At 45.5% G+C, this 23729-nt stretch overlaps 1 protein-coding gene across 2 annotated transcripts in view; it reads left to right on the top strand.

Moving 5' to 3' along the window:
- The window catches only part of GREB1 (growth regulating estrogen receptor binding 1), a 161679-nt gene that overhangs the window by 27126 nt on the left and 110824 nt on the right, over positions 1–23729 (top strand). The window lies entirely within an intron of this gene.

The following is a 23729-nucleotide window of genomic DNA, read 5'->3' on the forward strand; positions in this document are numbered from 1 at the left end:
CGGAGACATCTCTGGCCTAAAGGTGAATCCGAGTTTTTCTTTCTATCAGAATTCCCCCTAAGTCCAAAAGTTGCAGGACCAAATTCACTTTTTCCTCCTTTTTAAGGCATTTATCATGGAAACTTTTAAACATACACAAAAGAAAAGAGAATATTTTAATGAGCCCTGATATATGCATTTCCAAAGTTAAAAAAAATTAGCAACATGTGGGCGATTTTGTTTTATTACACACTGCGCACATTTTTTTTCTTTGTTAGATTATTTGAAGCAAATCCCAGGTACATCCTTTTGTCCAAAATGCTTTCGTGTGTATCTCTAAAGATATTCTCTTAAAAAAAATGTTATCACAATACCATTATCACACCTTAAAAACATTAGTAGTAATTCCTTATTATACCAGTTATTCAGTTAATGTTTGCTATGGTTAGAATGTTGGTGTCCTCCTAAAATTTATAACCTAATCCCCAGTGTGATAGAGGTGTGCCTTTAGGAGGGGGTTAGACCATGAAGGCTCTGCCTGCATGAATGGGATTGGCACCTTGGAAAAGAGGTTGTGAGGGAGGCTGTTTGCCCCTTCCACCGTGTGAGACACTGTGAGAACGCACTATCTTTGAAGCAGAGACGGAACCCTCAGCAGACACCAAGTCTGCTGGTGCCATGCTTTTGGACTTCCCAGCCTCTAGAACATGAGAAATGAATTTCTGTTGTTTATAAATTAGCTGGTCTAAGATATTTTGTGAGAGCAGCTCCAGTGGGCTAAGACTATTCAATTTCCCCTGATTTCATTAACACGTTTTTGCAGTTGGTCTGTTTGCTAGAATTGGGATCCAGAAAAAAAGCCCATGCATTGCCTTATATTGATATGTCTGTTAGGTTTCTTTTGGTCTATAATGTTTTTTCTTGCCATTTATTTGTTGAAAACACTGGTCACTGGTCTCTTGGACTTCCTTGCTTATTTGACTTTGCTGATTGCATCACTGGGCTGTTGTTTAATGTGTATCTTTGTCCCTGTATATTCAGTAAATTGGTAGTTTGATGTAGGGACTGGATCAGATTCAGGTTCAATATTGGGCGAGAAGATGCCAGAGTGATGGTGTGTACTTTATATTACATCACAGCAGGATGCAATTCGCGTGTCTCCCTATTAGTAGTTCCAATAATTGTCAGCCTGATCTATCTATCTTAAAATTTCCCCTTCAATCTTTCATCATTGGATTTAGTCACAATTGACAGTCACTGCTAAGATACCTGATTTCATTAGGAGCTGTAAAATGATGATACCCTAATTTATAATTCCTTCTTCATATATTCGCTAGAATTCTTTTATAAAGTTGGTTTTCTAGCATCCTCCAAAGCTGACCCAGTGTTAGTTTCTTTTTCTTTTTTCAATATTATTTTGAACATATGGATTTTTTTCTTTGAGATGAGTCTTGCTCTTGTCACCCAGGCTGGAGTGCAGTGGTGTAATCTCGGCTCACTGCTACCTCTGCCTCCTGGGTTCAAGCAATTCTTCTGCCTCAGCCTCCCAATTAGCTGGGATTACAGGGGCCCTTCACCACGCCTGGCTATTTTTTATATTTTTGGTAGAGACGGGGTGTTGCCAGGTTGGCCTGGCTGGTCTCGATCTCCTGACCTCAGGTGATCCACCCCTCTCTGCCTCCCAAAGTGCTGGGATTACAGGCTTGAGCCACCATGCCTGGCTGATTATGAACATATTAATTTTTAAAAACAGTCAACGTGCTTAATCTGGTGATGTAATTATTTGTTTTGGTGCTCAAATTGCCCAGCTTTGGCCAGCACAAACCCTTCATGTTGGCTTCTGCAGGGCCAGTGTGAGGTCAGGCATGGGGTGTCAGGCTTACTTCCTCCCAGCAGTCTTTAGAGAATGAAGCTTTTTCCTGGCGAATGGCCATGGGTAGCCAGACTTAGATGAAAAGACCACTCTGTCCATCATCCAGTAAAGCATTTTTCTAGGGGTCTTAGCTTTTCAGGTGCTACACAATCACCCTTATTTTATGGCTGGAGAGCTGGGACTCAGAGAGGTTATGTTTTTCCCCAGACTGCATAGCTGTAAAGGCAGAACTAGGAAGAAAGACAATTTTTGTTCCACATCCCTGAGAGTGAATGGGGGAGTAAGAACAGAGCAGGGGATGGCCTTCTAGGTAGGGTGAACTTTGGGCCAATGAAGATGACATGGGAGAGTGAGGTCGGGGAAAGGCTGGTGGAACCGTAGCATGTTAGGGGTAGGTGGAGAAGATCACAGGAACCCCATTTTGGAGAACCTGGATGTCTCCAGATGAGGTAGCAGCATGCCCTCTGAAGGTGACCTGGTGGGAGGAGGGGCGTCTGCACAGGAGAGAAGCAGTCACGTCTCACTGCTTCTCATCCTCATCCATGAACTTGCCTGCTGCTGAGACCCTAAGCTTAGGGGAATGGGGTTCCTCTATACTACACAGTGGGGTTTTTTTTTTTTCTTTTTGAGACAGAGTCTTTCTTTGTTGCCCAGGCTGGTGTGCCATGGCGCAATCTTGGCTCACTGCAACCTCTACCTCCCTGGTTCAGGCGATTCTCCTGCCTCAGCCTCCCAAGTAGCTGGGATTATAGGCACGCACCACCATGCCTGGCTAATTTTTATATTTTTAGTAGAGATGGGGTTTTGCCATGTTGGCCAGGCTGGTCTTGAACTCCTGACCTCAGGTGATCCGCCCACCTCAGCCTCCCAAAGTGCTGGAATTATAGGTGTGAGCCACCACGACTGGCTCCCAGTGGGCATTCATATGGCTCAAAGCAGACATTCAGCATGTGTGCCCTGTATTTTAGACACCTAATCTCAACCGTGAACTGGAGAGAACAGGGGTCATGCCTCTAGAGTTGATGTGGGGATTAAGTGAGATGATGCACCTCAGATGCCTGGCCCAGTGCTGGTCTGTGGAGGAGACCTTGGTGGATGTGACTGTTATTACCACCCATTGCCCCTTTCTCCCTGACTGTTACTTTGCTCTCCATGTTACTAAAAAAATCTTGGTCCAGTCTCATTGCTTTCTGTTACTTGGCAATTTCTAGCCTGCAACGGGTGGAATTCCCATGGTGCCGGCAATGGAGTTATATTCAGAAACAGTGCTGGAAACACATTAAAGTAATTGACATGGAATTCACGCAACATAAAATTAGACATTTTAAAGTGAACAATTTAGTGGTGTTTTAGTACATTCACAATGTTGTGCCACTATCACCTCTAGCAAAGCTGTCTTCGAATTCTTTTATTTTCATTTTAAAAAGTTGACCTGGGGAGCAAGTTGTGTCTTGGGAATCATCCTTTAATTTAGTAAAACCTGAAGAAAGAAATTATAATTTTTATGGGGATGAAGTAGAAAATTTAGAAAAAAAGCTAAGTACTTTCTATTAAGTAAAAATTCACTTAACAAATATTTACTTAGCGCTTACTATGTGCTATGCCCTGGGTGTTTAGTGATGAATGCAACAAGTGTGATTCCTGCAAGGATTTGCCTGGCAACATTAAAGCGAAGGGAAACGTGTGTGTTTCTGAAGGCTTTAGAAAACAGTGACTTGTGTGTTTTTAGACCAAGGATTGCTGAAGATTACTCTGTTTGGTGGAAGTTGCAGTTAGCCAGGCATGGTGGTGCATGCCTGTAATCCCAGCTACTTAAGAGCCTGAGGCAGGAGAATCGCCTGAACCGGGGAGGCAAAGGTTGCAGTAAGCCGAGATTGCGCCATGGCACTCCAGCCTGGGCAACAGAGAAAGACTCTGTCTCAAAGAGAGAGAAAAAAAAAAGAGCCTTGGTGACCTGATCTCCTTAGCTGGTAGAATTTTCTCCCTTTTTTGAAATTCTATAGTCCTGGCTTGGAGAATTATTTTGACTTGCCAGAAAAATTAGCAGCAACACCCAATTTCCTGATCATTCTAGTTAATTGATGGTTTTTAGTCCGGTGGCAACTCCCCGGGTTGGGCTGTGTGCCCCACAGCTTGCCAGCTAGTACAGGAGCCAGTTGCTCAAATCAACCACCAGGCCTCACTTTCCCAGTGTGACAAAGGGCATGAGACCTCTTATCTCACACAACTGCCGGAAGGCTCACTGTGCCCGGGACGTGGCATCTGGTCAGTGACCCTTGTGCGATCTGAAGAATCCTATGGAAAGAATGAGACTTAGGAGACATCTTACGCAGCTTACCTAATTTTATGTTTTACTTAGGCAAATATGGCTTAAGACTTATTGACAAAGATAATCAGGTCAAGATGACCTTCCTTCAGTTGCTGGGGCGGTGAGGGTAAAGGAACCTGTGGGCTGGAGAGAAAGAGTTATAGATTCTTTCAACACACCATCCTCCCGGGAATGGAGATTTTGATAAAGATGGGAATTCTCTGTTCTGGAGCTGAAATGCAAAGCTTAAAAAAAATGGACTTAATTGGGTCTGGTTGTTTTCCTATTTGTATTCATAAAGAAGACTGTGTAAGCAGGCTGGCTATGGTTCCAGAACGCCCGGAGGATGAATCAAATCTGTCTGTCCTCTTTATTTTCCCACATGAGGACGTTTTTCAGCTGTCCTGGAAGTCTGTTAGGGACTCGCAGCTCTTATCTCTGGCAGAGGCGCATGGGTGTCTCTCCCTTGTCCTTGTGTGGGAACAGTAAGGGCCTGCCTGTCACCCTCATGGAATTTCAATCCCAGAATCAAAGGATGGGCATCTCAGGGAGGGAGTTTTAAGCAGCTCAGGGTCATGGTACTTAATTTGTCCAGGAGCAACACTCAAGGCCTTTGCCACAAATTAGATTCTTTTAGTGTTGCCCAGTACGGGGTTCATAGGGAACCTCTTAGTCATCCTTCAAGGGCTACTTCTTTCAGGAAGCCTTCCTTGGTCTCCTTAGCTGGTAGAATTTTCTCCCTTTTCTGAAATTGTATAGCCCTGGCTTGGAGAATTATTTTGACTTGCCAGAAACTTAAATTAGCAGCAATACCCAATTTCCTGATCATTCTAGTTAATTGATGGTTTTCAGTCTTGCTTTAAAAAAAAAAGAACAGTGACTTCCTTGTAATAATTCACATTTCTTTAGCCCCCAGTATGTAGGATGTGTTCCTCCATGCCTGGTCCTTTTTGGTACCGATACTGACATATTGGCTGGACATACTGGCTTGGTAGGATGCACTCACATGGGCTGTAGGAATACTGGTATCACCAATATAACCTGCGGTTCTTTTAGCCAACAATTTCCGGAGTAATAATCTGTGGCAGGTACTAGCTAGGCTGAGGGTTTGTAGAGCTGAATAAGTCCTGGCCTCTGCCCTTAGGAGCTCACATCGTAAGAGGGGAGGTTGATTAAACTCCTACTCACCCCAACAGAATAGAAGCTAGATCAGTGCGGAGAGGGTGGAGATGGGTGGAGGAAGGAATATTTTTGAGTGGGAGACTGGAGCAGATGGGATAGAGTCGAATCTACATGACAGAAGGCAACTGAAAAGAAATGGTGTCTCCAAATCCCAGGAAGCAGGAAATAGGCGATTAACATTGAGGGCAAATGTGTGTGCCAGATAAGGTACTGGATTTATTTACCTACAGTTCTCATTCAGTCTTTTAAACAGCACTGCTCTGTACATATTACCATGTTATCCAGGTAAATATAGAAACAGAGTCAGAGAAGATCAGTTATGTTCCCAGATTTGCTTTTGCATGATTGAACTTGGGATTCACCCGTTGGAGACTCTGACTCCGGGTCCTACACCCTTCCCGCTACACTCCTTTGCCAACATCCACTACCATGCCACCCCATGTTTCCACGATCAGATGCCAGACTGGTGTCCTGAGATGCATGTACTATGAAACTGCTGTCTTGGCGAGGGGGATGACCCTCAGCAATGTTTGTCAAGCCAGAGGGGAGGGGTGTTGATTACAGAGTACTCTTCAGAGGCAAGGAACTGGGATGAATTTTTGAGGTTTCAGCTGGGCCAAAGGAATGCTACTGCAGGTTTGGGAAGGTGCATGCTGAACCTAGTGCCAAGAAATCCTTTGCATCTTTTGGGGCTCAGTCTGTATAACCCCTCTGTGTTCAGTCCATTGCTCTCTCCTCTTTGTTATAGGATTTATCATGTATTGGCTTAGGCATTTACCCCTACTAGGTCCTGAGTCCCTCTGAAGTTAAGAGCAGGCCATCAGCCATCTCTGTATCCTAGCACAGAGTGGACACTTAAGAGCTGTTGGTTGAATCCATCCATCCATGCCTGTATCCATTTTCCCATCTCTTCCTCCACTACCCACATATCCATCCATCCATCCACCCACCCATCCATCCACACATGTATCTGTCTTCCCATCTCTTCCTCCACTGTCCATCCATCCACGCACCCACTCGGTAATTCAGTCTTTCAGTAGGTGTTCTCTGAACAGTACAACATACCAGGAATTATGGCCAGGGCAGAGGGAACAGAGCTTGAATTGGATACAGATGATGCACTCAAAGAACAGAGTCTAGGGGTGGTGAGAGGAAAATGAGCTAAGAAGGAAAGAATGAATGAATGAAAATGTCATTATCTGCAAACCTGAGACTCTCCAAGAAGAAATTAGGTGGTGGATGTTGTGTCTTTTAAAAGTCTTAAATAACATAAGTGTGAGTGAGGCAACCTCCCACTCTTTTCCCATTGTGTTTCTGCCCCTCCAAGGTTTTCTCTGGCACCATCTGGCTGCTTCGTCTGCTGGAAGCCCTGTGAGATGTGCGGCTCTCCATGGGAGCCTGAGTGTGGGGGGAGGGCAGGGGCACTGACCTGGTGGCTTCAAGGTGGCCACATCCCCGTCCCCTCCTGTGTCTCCCAGGAGGAATGCTGCCTGAAAGGGCAGAGCAGATGTTCTCAGGCCAGAGTGATCCTTCATCAGCCCCTCCTCTGGGAACAGGAGGTGACAGCATATTTCTCTGAGAGCAAAGGCTAAATCCTCTGACATTCTTCTTAATTCAGCCTAGTAGGGTTTTGTGAAACACTTCAGACTCCTACGGGCAGAGTAAATTCTTTCACCTACTCCAGGCTTTGTGCTTAGAGGCCCGTGTGGTGCATTTAGCCAGGCCAGACAGCATTTCGGGTGTGCCGAAGAACACAACCAGAGAAAAGCTCATTAGAGCTCCGTGGTTTATTTTCAAACTGGCTTGGCAAACCCGGAATCTGGCCATTGAAAGTGAAAATGTGTAGATGGCCTCTGTGGCGGGACCTAGTGGATGTCACGGGAACCACAGGAACAAGTGCTGGCTGTGTCTTGCACCCTATCCTTAGACTTGGACATCCTACTGCTTGCGGGGGGTCCCCCCAGAGCATCACCTCCAAAATGAACCCAGCTTTTTTTTCCTTAGTGCAGCTTTTCCTGAACTCTTTGATGCCATCTACTGAGACTTGGGAATCTTTCATTGCCTCCACAACCAGGTAATGAGCAAGTGCTGTAGATTTTCCTGGTGTGTGTGTGTGTGTGTGTGTGTGTGTGTGTGTGTGTATGTCTGTGTGTGTCTGTGTCTGTGTGTGTGTGTTTCTGTGTGTGTGTGTTTCTGTGTGTGTGTGTTTGGGGACAATCTATTCTCTTCTGTCTTGCCCTGATTGCTCTGGTGCCGTCCGTGGCTGGACTGTCATAACTGGCTTCTGCTAGGTCTCTGCGCCAACCAGATTCCCACCAGCACATCCTCGAATGTCTTCTGGAACATGCCTGCTCACATCACCCAGGGGCTTCAAACCCTGCAGTGTTTCCCTTTGGCCTTGGGAGCTAATAAGTGACTCTCCCTTTCCCCACCCCAAATCCCAGTTGTAGTTGACGTAGGAGTCAGGCAGATGGAGGCCAGAATCTCACCTTACTAAGGCTGTGGGCTCATGCAGTTGAGGCGTGAGGGCCAAACGGCCTTGCCCAAGCTCCTCACCCCAACTTCTGACTCCCTCCCCGCAGGATGGACCTTGGGGCCGTCCATCTAAGGGAAAGACCTGTACTGAAGTTACCTAGGAAGCTGCCGCACACAAGGAAGAGAGACAAAGTCTCTTTGCTAACAGGCTCTCACTTGATTTATTCTACCTAGTGGAGGAAAGAGGAGCAGCTTCTGTCTCCACTGAGACAGACCTTTCTCCTCTGTGGGCAGTGCGTGGGGAGAGCTGTGAGGCGGGGAGCATTGGCTTGGGGTAGCCCTTGCAGGAACAGAGCAGAGGTTAGGATCCAGCCCAAGCTCCTTAATCTGGGACATGGATGATGTGACCACTGTTTATTATTCCAGTGGCTCTCTCTGCCGGTGTGTCTGGAAGGTTCCCTGGTGTGAGCAGTGGCCCCAGGGTCACTTGTATGAGTGAGGTTTTGGATGTAGGCTGGGGTTGTGTCCTGTGGCTCCTCCAAGGCCAGGTTGGCCCTCTTCCTCGCTGCCCCAGCCTCCCTGCTTTTTGCCCTCCAGCAGTACCAGCCTGTGTGCTTTGTCCGAGGCAGTGCTGCACAGTTGCGGCATGAAGGTGCTGCTCCTGTCCGGTTCCTTCCGCCCCAGCCCAGGCACCTGTCTTTGGGCTGCCTTTTGTGACCATCTCCCTCCCAGCTGGCTCAAGTGCCTTTCCTTACAAAGAGAAAGGGGTCTATGGCTGGACCACCCTAAATGTGCCTGATCTCAGAAGCTAAGCAGGGTTGGCCTGGTCAATTCTTGGATGGGAGACTGCCCAGGAGACCTGGTGCTATCAACTTAAAAAAAAAAAGAGGAGGGGGCTTGATCTGAAGGTAGGTTGATGTTAGCTGTGGAGACAGGGTCTTGGCTATGAGACATAGGAGCCAGAGTGATTTTGGAGGAAGGGCTCACAAGGACATGCCTCCTGATTGGAGCTTAGGGGCCCTAAAAAGAGAAGCGTTAGGACACTGGGGCTCAGCTTCCCAACCTCTCCAAGTCTTGTCTCTGTCCCTTTCTGTACATTCCAACAGCACCTGGGCTGTTCCTCCCATTCAGCTACTTACTGTCTGGCCTTTCCCCCAGATGTGCTGATCTTGTCTCCTTGCAGTGTTTTGAGTATAGCATGATGCTCCAAGTGCAGGGTCTGGGTACCTTTCCCATGCTGCGGGGTGTGGCCCAGGTATGTCTCAAGAGGTGTTTGTGCGAGTCCCAATGACTCTGAAACCTGGGCTGCCCCAGGCCCTGGGAGCACCACACCTTCACAGAGCCATCAAATGGCAGGTGGGTGAGTGCCCACCCTGCATGGTTGAGGTGAGATTAATGTTGAGCAGGGCTTGCGGATTGTTTGGTACCCACAGTGTCAGACGTCATGGAAACTGACTGATGAATTAGGCCCTGTCTCGATTCTCCAGGGCTTGCCAGTTGGCCAGAGAGACAATTGTTAAGTGCTCAACGGAGATGGTTGCGAGTGAGTGGGAGCCCATGTGTTTTCATTTGACCGCATTCTGTGCCAAGGAACAGAGAGCCCCTGACGTCACCTCATGTGCAGGATTTTGCTGAGAGGGGTGTGGGACATTCCTCATCGCTCAGAACAGCGGCGGTTGTGGGCTGAGTGGCGCCCGGGTACAGACTGAGGCTGGGGGTTTGCCAGGGTGGAAAGTATCTCTGGATCCTTGGCATAGGAGATTGTGGGACTTGGTCCTGTGTGTCTAGTACTTCCTGTTCTGCTCCGGATCTCTGGGTTCAAAACTGACAACAGAGGGATGTGGCATGATTATTCCTTTTGAGTCATTCCATCAAACTTCCTCCTTCCTACCCTACAGGGATGAAGATTCATCTGAACAGGCGCCTGGGCAGGGAAGTACCCGTGTTGGTTGGATCTGGAAAGTCCTCTTGGTGAAGATAGGGTTAACTCAGTGTATGAGCTTGCTGGGTCTGCTGTGACAAAGTCCCACAGACTGGGTGGCTTAAACAGCAGATATTTATTGTCTCACAGTTCTCTGGAGGCCAGAAGTCAGAGATCAGGGCTTCAGCCGGGCCCTGCTCTCCTCTGCAGGCCGTAGGGAAGGAGGTGGGCCAGGCATCTCTCCTGCCTTCTGGGACTTTCTCGGCTTGTGGCAGCAGAACTTCACATGGCGAGAGTGTGTCTGTGTCCAAATTCCCCCTTTATAAGGACACCAGTCATAGTGGATGAGGGGCCCATCCAACTCCACTGTGACCTCATTTTAACTAATTCCTTATGCAAGGACCCTGTTTCCAAATAAGGTCAGAGTCAGAGATACTGGGGGTTAGAAATTCCACATAGGAACTGTGGGGGACACAGTTAAATTTATGACAGTTACTTTTTTCTTCTTCTTTTTTTTGTGTGATAGAGTCTTGCTCTGTTGCCCAGGCTGGAGTGTAGTCATGTCATCTCGGCTCACTGCAGCCTCCGCTTCCTGGGTTCAAGCGATTCTCTTGCCTCAGCCTCCCGAGTAGCTGAGATTACAGGCACTGCTGCCATGTCTGGCTAATTTTTTTTTGTATTTTTAGTAGAGATGAGGTTTCACCATGTTGGCCAGACTGGTTTCGAACTCCTGATCTCAGTTGATCCGTCCACCTTGGCTTCCCAAAGTGCTCGTATTACAGGCATGAGCCACTGTGCCTGGTCCTACCCTTTTGATTTGAAGATGCTTAAGACTGACAGGCAGTGACATAGAAGAAGGTCTTCAGGGGTGGGGAAGATCAGGGACTTTTGTTTCAATGTGGGGAGGTCTCTCCAGGGAAGCTTATTCTATGCGCTTATTCTTTTTCCCCTGAGGTGGTTGCCACATCCTCTTGTGTTTGATCTGCGGTTCATTTCACACTGGTTAGAAGCTTGGTTCCTGGGACAACCCTGACACTTTACATTTTCAGATCCATGGCCTTGACCTCACCTCCCCAGCTGGACCTAAGCATCTCCCCAAATGACTTCCTTGCATGTGGGTAACCCAAAGGAGGCTGGAAACGTGGTGACTGGATGCTTCATTTCACGACAAGAGAAGCATGGATTCATCTTGGATTCTGTTGGCTCCATGGTTATGATTCATCTGTCTCTGCTGATTCATTCTCCAAGAGGATAATGATCAAATGTGCATTTTTCTGGGAGCAGATTTTTTGAGGAGGAAGGGGGGATAGTTGGGAGAATTTGAATGGAGAGTAAGGTGCTTCATGGCATTCTCCACCCGTTGTGGGTTGTCATACAGACACACAGTCCATGTAGTGTGGACATAGTGGTCTCGATCCCACCCCTGTGCCTTCAGAGTGGACAGCGTAAGGCTCTGGGAACCACCTTACAGAGCTTGTCTTACCCTCTTCCCCAGCCTCCATGGCTCCTGTGGCCATGGCTTCCGGTCTTCTCCCAGTACCTGGGATCTGTCACATTCCAGCCACTTTGCCCTGATATGTAGCTTTTAGGACTGGCCACTTGTTCCTCTGGCTGATTTTCCCTGTGTAGTGGGTTTGAGCTCAGGGCTCAGACAAACCTGGATTCTAGTGTTGATTCTCATGGGGGTGGCCTGCCTGGGTTTCTGAGCCTTAGCTGTGGAGCAGTCCCCATCATGGCACTGTCCTCAGGGTGGTGAGGGAGAGCGGAGTATCAGTTCCTGGTGAGTCCTGCAAATGCTCAATAAACATGCTGGGTGGGATTGGTCCCTCTGTCCTCCAGAGGGCTCTGTGGCTACGGTCACACGAATCACTTGTCAAACCACAGCAGCGAGTGCCTGCTGCACAGCAAGGAACCTTAGCTATGCCTTGGTAAAGCATGGCAGCCTGTTGGCTGGTCCGTTTTTAAAAGCATGTTCTTTGCCCAAGATATATTCCTGTTAACAGAAATCTATGTATAAACATTTTTTTTTTCTGGGATAAATTGTAACTAATTTTGTTCAGTGGGTGAATTCCTTTTCCTGAAACGTCTTTATTATATTTGCAAATATCTTCCCACTTGTTTCTCATTTTGGAAACTCTCAAAGGATCCTGGCTCCCTAAAACTCTTGTATCTGTCATAGCATTTTATGAGAACCTTTTGGGCATTTGGAAAATAGGCTGTTTTACATGAATGTTCCTTAATATTCCCATGCTGTGACTTGTTGCCATGTATTGATGGCATAGCTGGTAAGCCAAAATTTGGAGTCAATCAAACCTTTGATTCTACCGTCACTTCCTGTCTGTGTGGTCAGCCTGTTCCGTTATCTGTCAAAGAGGCACAGTGATAGCCGCTGTACCAGCTCAGCTATTGAAGGGTGAAGTCAAGAGCTTGGTGTTTTATAGCTGCCCACTATGAGTTGGCTTCCTGCAGCTGTTCAAGGAGTCTTCCCACATACCTGTCTTTTTTTATATGTTAGCCTTACTCCAGCCCAGACTTAGGATCTTTTGTTTTAAATGTGCGAATATAATTCTTGTTTATGACATTTAACAACTAGTAGTGAAGCATCTTTAGCAGTAATTTAAAGATGCTGGTAACTTCACAATACAGGGGAGGGTTTCAAGGAGCGGGTTTGTTTTCTGTTTCCCCTTGACTGTGGGTATTTTGCTAGAAAGTGTAATTTGGTGCCCTTTCTTCAGGAGCAGAGGAATAAAGGATCCAATAACTAACAAAATGGAATGTGCATGTTAAATTATAGACAATGGTTTTATTTGATGGCCTGCAATGGAGTGGATGACCCGCTGAGGAAACTGAGGCCTCCTTTCAGTTGTCCGATGTCAAGGTCAGGAGGAACATGGAGATCTGTTTGGGTGGAATTTATGACATTGCAATCATTGAAAGTTGAAGATGAACACATTTAAAAAATTAGTGTATAGGAGAAAGTAGTCATGCTCATTTAAAGGCACATTTTGGCTGTTTGGGTGAGGTGACTATGTTTTCCTTTCTTTTCAGTAGGAAAAAGTTGCTATTCTTCTCTCTGGAGCTTGTCATAGTATCTCAGACACTGAGTTGTGAGTTCCAGAAACTGAGGGTCAGGGTGCCGAACAAGATGGGGCTTTATCTGTGCCCAGGGCTGCTGCTGCTGTAGTTGGCAGAGGGCAGGGGGCAGGGCGTGGCATGAGCCTGGCTAACGCAGACTGATCTCCATCCAGTCCTGGCCTCTGGATGCGTTTGCAGCGTGGCCTTTAATCAAGCCTCAAACCTGCTGAGACAATTTACATTAGATTCTGATGATATTTTAGTGTCAGTTTGAATAGAACTTGGGCAGTTTCTCCAGGTCTGTAGAGCAGTAGATAGGGAAGTAAAGTGAAAAAAAAAAAAAAAAAAAAAAAAAAAAAAAAAAAAAAAAAAAAAAAAAAAAAAGCATGTGACTTTTTAAATGAAAAAATCGCCTCAAAAGTCTTATCTTTCTTCTTGACAGATATCTTCCAAAAATTGTTTTGGCAGAAAGGTACCAATTATTTACTTTCTCTTTTAATCAGACTAGTAGTTTAATAAAATTTACATAGACATAGTTACCTACATTGATGGCAGTGAGGGCTATCTGGATGTTACTGCTTGATGGATTAGTAAAGGCTGGAATTTTGAACATAGGAAATGGCCATCTTTGAGGGTCTTTATTAGGTCTCTAAAAGTTAGTAAGCCCTCCAGGTATTCTCTGATTGTCCTGTATTTTCCTGGTCTTGGCCTTCTCACATCTTATGATTACTTGTTTTTTTTTTTTTTTCCTTGAGAGAAGAGTTTTGCTCTTGTCACCCAGGCAGGAGTGCAATGGTGTGATCTCAGCTCACTGTAACCGCTGCCTCCTGGGTTCAAGCGATTCTCCTCCCCCAGCCTCCCAAGTAGGTGGGATTATAAGCACCTGCCATCACGCCTGGCTAATTTTTATATTTTTTAGTAAAGAGGGGGTTTTTCACCATGTTGCCAGGCTGGTCTCGAACTCCTGATCTCAGGTGATCCACCCACCTTGGCCTCCCAGAGTGCTAGGATTACAGGCATGAGCCACTGCACCTGGCCTGATGACTTGTTTAACTGTTTAGCCTCTCATCCTCAAGACTGAAGTTCTGTGAGAACATGACGTGTACTTCTCTTGTTCACCATTAAAAAATTAAATGAGGCCAGGTGTGTTGGCTCATGCCTATAATCCCAGCACTTTGGGAGGCCGAGAGGGTGGATTGCTTGAGCTCAGGAGTTTAAGATCAGCCTGGGTAACATGGTGAAACTCCATCTCTACAGAAAAATACAAAGATTAGCCAGGCATGGTGCCTCAGGTTTGTGGTCTCAGTTACTCAAGAGGCTGAGATGGGAGGATTGCTTGAGCCCAGGAGGTCGAGGCTGCAGTGAGCCGTGATTGTACCATGGCACCCCAACCTGGGCAACAGAGCAAGACCCTGTCCCCTGCCACCAAAAAAGTTAAATGATTAAGTGCTTACCATAATACCCAGCTCTGTTTTAAGCTCTTTTTATAGATTAAACTCATTTTGTCGTTACAGCAACCCTGTGAGATGGAGTATTAACTTCCTATTGCATCTGTAACAAATTATCATAGATCTATTGGCTTACAACTGCACACATTTCTTATCTGTCTTCCAGTTCTGAGGCCAGAAGATTGGTTTTGGTCTCAGTGGGCTAAATTCAAGATGTCGGCAAGGCGGCATTCCTTTCCTGTGGCTCCAGGAGGAATCTGTTTTGTTGCTTATTTGGGTTGTTGGCATAATTCAGTTCCCTGTAAGGGAATGGTTATCAGTTGTTGGTCATTCCTAGCTTCTAGAGGCTGCTCACATTTCTTGGCTGGAGCTTCCTTTCTTCTATCTTCAAAGCCAACAGGGTTGGACAAGTCTGTCTCATGCTTTGAATTCTTTCTCCACCCTCCCTCTTCCCTTTCCTTTTCCTCCTTCTTCTTGTGTTATCTCTGATTACAGATGGCAAAGTCTCTTTCTTTTTAGACTCATGTGATCAGATTGTGCTCCCCAGATAATCCAGCATTTATCTCCACATCTCAAGTGTGGAACCTGAATCACAACTGCAAAGTGCCATTTCCCATGTAAGGTCACATATTCACAGGTTCCTGGCCTTAGGGTGTGGCCGTATTTGGGGAGCCATTATCCTGCTCGCCATGGGTAGGTATTACCATTCTCTTCATCTTACAGATGAGGCAGCCAAGGTGCAGAGGGATTAAGTAATGTTTTCAAGGTCACACAGTTAGCAGGGGGCATCTGGGATCCCACTGTGGGTAGTGCTTGAATTATTATGCCCTCTGCTCTGAGGGCTCCATGGCCTATCAGGACCTGAGCCAGGCATGTGTAGGTGACTCAGCACTCACCCAGCAAGGGGTGAATTTATGCTGGTCTTTTCTCTGTTTCTTCTTGTTCCCCTTCTTCTTTTTTTTTTTTTGAGTCAGGGTCTTACTCTGTTGCCCAGGCTGGAGTGGTGTGGCACGACCACAGCTCACTTTAGCCTCGACCTCCCTGGGCTCAGGTGATGCCTCCTGCCTCAGCCTCCTGAATAGCTGGGACCTCAGGCATGTGCTACCACACCCAGCCAATTTTTGTATTTTTAGTAGGGATGGAGTGTCGCCATGTTGCCCAGGCTGGTCTTGACTCCTGGGCTCAAGCAATCGGCCTATCTTGGTCTCCCGAAGTGCTGAGAGTACAGGCATGAGCCATTGTGCCTGGCCTTGTCTCATCTCTTAGAAAAGAAGTGATTGATATTCAAGGAGTTCAAAAACAGAACAGAACAGAACAGAACAGAACAAGAACAGAACAGAAGTGATTGATATTCAAGGATATTCAAAAAATTGGCATATGTGAATTTCTAAAAATTTTAAAGGATAAAACAATTTGTGTCCCACGTAGATGAATTGTTTTTTAACTTTGCAACTTCCCTTGATTTGGAAAGCTCCCTTGCTGTAAACTCAGCTCTTTCACTTCCACTCATCTTGTGTTCCTTAACCCCAGTGACAGTTCTCTGTCATATATGAGGCTCAGAACATCAGCTATGGAGCCTTTCCTTTGTCATCAAAGAACTCATTCTGATTCAAAGTGAATTTCAACATGTAAATAAATCTACTTGAAAATCTTGCAAAATGCTAATAATGCATATCATTTCTTTTCTTTCTTTCTTTTTTTTTTTTTAAGACAGAGTCTTGCTCTGTTGCCAGGCTGGAGTGCAGTGGCGCAATCTCGGCTCACTGCAACCTCCGCCTCCTGGGTTCAAGCGATTCATCCGCCTCAGCCTCCCGAGCAGCTGGGACTACAGGCGCCTGCCATCACACCCAGCTATTTTTTTTTATTTTGAGACGGAGTTTCACTCATGTTACCCAGGCTGGAGTGCAATGGCGCGATCTCGGCTCACCGCAACCTCCGCCTCCTGGGTTCAGGCAATTCTCCTGCCTCAGCCTCCTGAGTAGCTGGGATTACAGGCACGCACCACCATGCCCAGCTAATTTTTTGTATTTTTGGTAGAGACGGGGTTTCACCATGTTGACCAGGATGGTCTCGATCTCTTGACCTTGTGATCCACCCGCCTCGGCCTCCCAAAGTGCTGGGATTACAGGTGTGAGACACCACGCCCGGCCATGCGTCTCATTTCTTGTTTGCTACTTTGTGCTGTATTTGGAGATTTTGGAGCCAGTTTTCACCACACCATAGTTATTGCCACAGAAGACTTTAGTGGGCGGCACTGATGCTCTTTATCTTTATCCAATGCACCGCATTGCACCTGGCCCTGTTCCCACATATGCCTGCAGCGATCTGTGGTCTACACATTATGATCTCTGCTTTTCTCCCTCTGGGTGTGGTTAATCTCGGCTCTTTAAACTCAAAATATGGAGTGGTCTGCAGTAAGTCTCTGCTTTCTGCCTGGAAGAGAAAGAGGAGTACAGATCACCCCCCAGGGGCGTCTGTCTGTCTGGCTTTGTCCGGCTTCCTGCACAACTCCCAAGTCCCAGAGTTCTACACATTTGCACATGTTATCTGCATTACAAGATTTTCAACTAGATATTTTTTTAGGTGTTAACTTTAATTCTAAATATGAATGAGTCCCAGGAGAACAATTAAGCCCATTTATGCCTCGTGTTCTGTTATGGGAACACTAAATATGTGGGAATTATTTACATCCTGCTCAAGGTCATTGCCAAGGTCTGATTTTTCACACACATCTGCAATTCAAAAAATTGCAACCTTCAGCATAAATGGGTTAAAGTAGAGTCTTTTTGCAGCTAATGGGTTTTAAGCCTCTATATTTGAAAGAGGCTTAGGAAGTTGAACTCAGCTGGGTCTGTCACAACTGTCACCTGAGTACTGGTTTTTGTGCTGGACCCTGCATACTGGTGCAGGACTTACAGCAGGAACCAAGAAATGATGGTCCCTGCTCTCCTGGAGTTTTTGGCTTTGAAGAGGACGGCCACTGAACATGTGGTACTTACACCCTGACAGGTACAGTTTGACTCCTGCTTTAGGGAGTTCAAGTCCATAGACACATCCCCTTTGTCTGATAAAACGGCACTTCTGATGGAGCACAGAATGATGCCAGCAGAGTGACCTGGGGAGGCTCCCGCTGGGGAGCAGCTTAGCTGTGTAGACTCGGAGACAGCAGTGCCATGTGATGTCTAATATATAGATCCCCTTTGCCTGTGCAGGCATGAAATGAAGATTCTGTTGTTTTCAGCATATTACACCAGGATTCCCAAAGTGCCTGTCATCCATCCTGCGCATCTTGTTTGACATCTTCCAGTTAGAACAGTATCATCTTCTTGCAGCACTATTCACAATAGCAAAGACATGGAATCAACCTAGATGCGCATCAATGGTAGACAGGATGAAGACAGTGTGGTACAGATACACCATGGAATACTCTGCAGCCATAAAAAAGAATGAGATCATGTCTTTAGCAGGAACGTGGATAGAGCTGGAGGCCGTCATCCTTAGCTTACTAACACAGGAACAGAAAACCAAATGCTGCGTGTTCTCACTTATAAGTGGGGCTGAATGATGAGAACCAATGGACACAGAGAGGGGAACAATAGACACTGGGGCCTACTTGAGGGTGGAGGGTGGGAGGAGGGAGAGGAGCAGAATAAAGTAACTATTGGGTACTAGGCTTCGTACCTGAGTAATGAAATAATCTGTGCAAACCTCCGTGACGTGAGCTTACACATATAACAAACCTGCACATGTACACTAAACCTAAAATAATAGTTAAAAAAAGACAAAAATGTCATGTTCATTGGATTCTATGTTTTAATGTCATTTTTGTTTTGGAATCTAATTGCTATTGGTCTTGGGATACCACGGTAGATGGTCCACAACAATCTGTTGATTGGTACAGCTTCTGTAACGAGTGTCTTTCCTTGGGTGCAGTAAATGGGCATCCTGTCCTTGACACAGAGATTTGCAGAGCTCTGAACTGTCCTTGAGTTCTAAGATATATTTTGAATAGATGTCTGGTATTCCGAGCGGAAGTCTCAATGTGGTGATTGAAATGAAAACCAGAAAGACAGGAGGACCTGCAAACAACCCTGGTTTTCAGTCTTTCTGATCAGTCTCCTTCCTGTCTCCTTTTCCAAGTGACCACAGACAGGCCACGGGAGGCTTTAGCTTCTTTGCCCCCGGCTTTCTGTGTTCACAGCCTATGCAGCTCAAGATGTGGGGGTCTCCAACGGTTACCAACGTCTCTCCTCTGTAGATTGGTTCAAAGTGTCTGGCACAGAATGGAACTGCTTTCTGACAGGATGGTACCCGTGAATCCATACTGGGACAGGCCTTCTCTCAGGCTCATTCAGGCTCAGCCCAAGGACTCTTTATTCACAAGAAAGAGATCACAGTTTATCATGTCTGAAGAAATGCGCGCGCACACACACACACACACACACACACACACACACACACACACAGTCAGTACACATTGCATTTAAATTTGTCAGTGCAAATTTGTATTCCTCATAATGAAATGATTAAACACTTCAATATAAAATTCATCTTTTTCCTCCCTCTTCTCAGTAGAAGGTGTTAGTTGCAGAAGACCAGTTGGACATTATTGATAAGGCTTGGTGAAGAGGAAAGAGCTTGTTCCAGGGTCTGAAGGAGGTGGGCTGGGACTCCTCATGGCTAGGCCCAGGAGACAGGTTGTATTGCTAAACAGGTTGCAGTGTGTTTGCTAATTGACAGCCATGAGGTTGGGTGGCATTACAGATGGAGGGGAAGTGTCCATGACTCTTGAGGACAGAGCCAAGAGTCAAGGACTGTTTGAGGGTGAAGTGAAGTGGCATGTGAAATCCTGGCGAGAGTATCCTCTAAGGGCAATCTGTGTGCCATACTTAGGTGGAAACAGCCACCTCTGCAGGGTTGTAAAATAGCACTTTGGTATTTTTGTGTTTGCCTTGCAGTACCACGTCCTGTCAGAACATCCTCTTCTTCTCAAGAGGTCAGCATGACCTTATTGTCTGGGACATAGTTGGCCTTGCTCTGTTTTGTTCTTTCGTTACTTTTCATACTGTGCTTTCCAAAACACATCAGTCATAGTCTCATCACTGGTTGCATGGATGCTGGAGCCTTTGTGGCGGACAGCCCTGTTCATTGCCCCGCCTTCCTAACTAGCAGAACCCTGATTTTGTCAGGGATAGCAGAGTACCCAGCCAAAAGCTTGACTTCCTAGGGTCCTTTGGAGCTAAGGCAGCCAAAAAACTAAGTTCTGGCCAATGTTTTGTAAGCAGACACCTATTGGGTGGGTCTTTTAGAAAGCTGCTGTCTTCCTGGTAGAGCGGCCATGTTCTTTTCATCCCTCGTGTTTCTCCCTTCTGGTCTGGAATGCGAGCTACAGTTGCTGCCTTCCAAATGGCAGGAGGAACTTTGATCTTGAGGCCATTGCAGACTTCCTGTTACATGGGAAGGACAGACTCCTTCTGGGTTAAGCCACTATGGTTGGGTTTCTATTACATGCAGCCCAATACGATTATTGATATGTGAGGTGCCTCCCTGAATACTGACAGGAGCCAATCGATTTAAACATGTTTAATGGGGTCTTTATAAAGGCATCTGGGCCAGCCGTGGTGGCTCACGCCTGTAATCCCAGCACTTTGGGAGGCCAAGGCGGGTGGATCACTTGAGGTCAGGAGTTCAAGACCAGCCTGGCCAACATGGTGAAACTCCATCTCTACTAAAAATATAAAAATTAACTGAGTGTGGTGGCTTGTGCCTGTAGTCCCAGCTACTTGGGAGGCTGAGGCAGGAGGATCACTGGAACCCAGAAGGTGGAGGTTGCTGTGAGCTGAAATTGCACCACTGCACTCCAGCCTGGGTGACAGAGAGAGACTCTGTCTCAAGAAAAAAAAGAAAAAAAAAGGCATCCGGGGCACATTCTCTTTCTGCTTTCCTTTTCCCTGTTTCCTTTTGGAATGACCTACTCAGTAGATTGACTTGGGCCTCACTTGGCTAAGACATGGGAGGCTGTACTCACACAGAAATTCTGCCACTCCTGGTGGCAGGGAAGCACCAACTGTGGGGTGTAAAATGACACTCTGCAGACCAGGACTGCCCTACCCAGAGACAGACCAGCATGGCAGGATGTAGTGTGAGGTGGGGGTTCAGAACCTCATATGCCTAGTTCTGAATGACGCACCTAGAGTCTCCTGGCCCTGGCTCCACCCTGCCACAAACTCGCCTCCTGCCTGGACTCTCAGCATCATTGCTTTCTCCATGTTCTGCGGTGCCCTGTTGGATCCTTTGTTGTAAAGCTTCGGAGTACATAGAGTCAAGTGCCTTCTGAGTTTCACTTTGCCCAGAGAGTGACTCTGCTGTCATCTGTGGGTGGTGCTTCTAAAGTGTATTTCAGCTTGGCAAAGAAGCATCCGACATTTGGCAGAGTTTTTTATTGAAGGCTCTCATTTATCAATGCCAACTTAGCTTGTTCTAGTGCAAGAAAAATCCATAGAGGGCTTGGGTTCACACAGGTTAATTACGGATAGAGCCCTGGTTTTATGAATGGTCTTAAACGTTGTCCTTCAGTCTTCACTCGTCTTTGCCACATTTCTTTCTTTTTTACACCATGCGGCACTTTATGAGACTATATGGCTCTAAGCTTTCTTCCTTTATGTCACTAGTCCTGTTAGAAGAGAATAAGAGAGGGAGCAGAATGTAGTAGAAAGATTATGAGCTTTGGATTTCAGTAAAGCTGGATTAAAATCTCAGCTTAACTACTTACTAGCTATGTGATCTTGGTTACTTAATATCTATAAACCTCAGTTTTCTCATTAGCAAAACACAAGAATTTTAGTGAAGATTAAATAGCATTATGTATTCAATACTAATTGTGGTCTTATTCTCTACAGCTATTCATGCCTGCTTCCTTTATCTTATTCTCTGGGAGCAGCAACTTTCAATCATTTTGTTTGTTTGTTTGTTTTTTGAGAGAGAGTCTCACCCTCACCCAGGCTGGAATGCAGTGGTGCCACCTCAGCTCACTGTAACCTTCGCCTCTCAGGTTCAAGTGATTCTCCTGCCTCAGCCTTCCAAGTAGCAGGGATTATAGGCACCCACCACCATGTCCGGCCATTTTTTTCTATTTTTTTTTTAGTAGAAACATGGCTTCCTCATGTTGGCCAGGCTGGTTTCAAACTCCTGACATCAGGCGATCCACCCACCTTGGCCTCCCAAACTGCTGGGGTTACAGGCATGAGCCATGGCTCTCAGTTTCAATCCTTTTAACTGATTCTTTTGGTAATTATCTTGATATTTCTAAATAACATGTTTTGCTACTTCTTGATTTTTAGGTAATATTCTTAAACTTCCTAGTATGGAAGATAAGATGTTGCTGTCTTTCACACATGCCTCATGCTCCGCACACAGACACCCACATCCTGCCCTCCATCCTTCCACTACAGTTATTTATGATTTTGATAGCCCAGTTCAATGTATACATCACTATAGTCATGTAAACACTTTGACAGCGGAGCCATGTAGTGTACTACTATTCGATTTTTGTCCTGAATAGTTTTTGGCTTTCCCTGAAGTGGTCATTGCTTATTTTTTGAATGCACCTATTGCTATCCTATGGTCAAAACAAAATGGGGAAGTGATAAGTGCTACTAGTCATATTATTAGAAGGAAAGAGGCACATCAGTTATTTGAGGGAAAGGATGTTTTATCACGGCATTAAATTCTCAAAGTAACTTTGGTTGTGGGACCTCATATAAATGGTACAGTGGACTTTTTAGGAAATGCCAAAGCCAATTCCATATGGTGGCTGTTTACTGTAATGGCTTTAGAAAATAGCCAAGGTTATAGTATTTCAGTGCAACTGTGGAAAGATGACCCCACAAGGGACCAAGCTGTTCAAGTCTAAAAATGCTTTGTGGGGAAGCTTGATCCCAGAGTGGGACTTGGGCATCTGGTGGATTGGCTGGACAACCTGTCCCCTAGTTGGCCTTTCCCGAAGGCCACCCTCTCCAAGTAGCAAGATTGCACTCATTCATTCAACCAGGAGCTATTCAATGAGACAGCCAGGCACTGCCTAGGCTCCAGAAAGTCTGTAGTAAAACAGATGTGGTCTTAGCCCTCATGGAGTTCAAGGTCCTGTGGAAAGACAGACACTGAAGCATGAAGAGCTGGTGTGACAGGTGCTCCAAAGGAAGAGTGCAGGAGGTCTGGGAGGGTGCAACATCTGACTGTAATCCCAAAAACAGTCTAACAAAGTCAGCCACATTTGTCATTCTGCTGTTACAGATCCTCAAACTGCTTTAAGGCTACTCAATATCCCTAAGTCCTTAATTTCCTTTCCCTTTAGCTTTTTTGAAGGCTTATCTTCTTTCTGCACTGATAATCAAATAACTATAGAATAAACACACAAGATCTCAGAATCAGCCTTTTTCAGGCTGTAAAATCAAATTCCACCAAACACAAAACATCATGAGAACAGTATACCAGGGATTATATCAGATTTTCCTGGTCCCAGCTGTTCACACCAGGAAAGGGCTCTGAATTCGTAGGTTTGTGACTGTCGGAGGAACAGATCACAAAAATCTAAGGGTCACTGGTGAAACAGAAGAATAATGACTTTTCTATCACTGTATATCTACTCTAAATCCACATTTATGTGAAAGCTCATTCGTGGCAGAAAGGTCTTCAAATATATCCATACGAGGCAAGAATTTATGCAGTGCAAATACCCTAGTTGAAAGTAGCAGAATTATTTACTCAGATCAAATGTTCTTCTATTCCTTGTCTTTAAAACGATATAACAATTTCTTATTATAAGTCAGAGGGTTGAACTAGGTGAGAGTTTTGAGTTCCCTTTCAGTTGTGAAATCTGTGGTTATAGAATTTTTTTGTTTGTTTGTTTGAGATAGAATCTCACTATGTTGCCCAGGCTGGAGTGCAGTGGCTATTCACAGTCATGATTATAATTCTGCAGCCTTGAACTCCCAGGCTCAAGCAAAACTCCTGCCTCAGCCTCCCGAGTATAATATTCTATAAAGTCCTTTACCAAGTTATGCTTTGTGTATAAGCATTACGTGGTACCAAGTCTGTATTCCCTGGGCAAACTCCTTAATACCAATACTCTTGTGAAATAATGTATATCTGTCAAATTTTACCTTTTTTTTTTTTTTTTGCTGTGTATAGATACTTATTCTAAAAGAATAACCAGACAACATTTTTTAGAAATCATTCATTAATTTCGTTGAATAAAGAATGAGCCCTTGGCAATTTTTTCAATAGGCTTTGGTAGTTCTCTACATTATTAAAATGTGACTTTTATTACTCAAAGTGCAGATTTGCATTGCAGCAGTTATTATCTTCAAAAATAGAAGACTTTATTTTCTCCTAGTTTATATACATTTTTTTTTTTTTTTTGCCCACAGTAACTTTGAAAGTTCCCATCTACCACGATTCAGAGAATCT

The sequence above is a fragment of the Cebus imitator genome, unplaced genomic scaffold (assembly GCF_001604975.1).
Source record: "Cebus imitator isolate Cc_AM_T3 unplaced genomic scaffold, Cebus_imitator-1.0 Scaffold1, whole genome shotgun sequence".
NCBI classification, from domain to species: Eukaryota; Metazoa; Chordata; class Mammalia; order Primates; family Cebidae; genus Cebus; species Cebus imitator.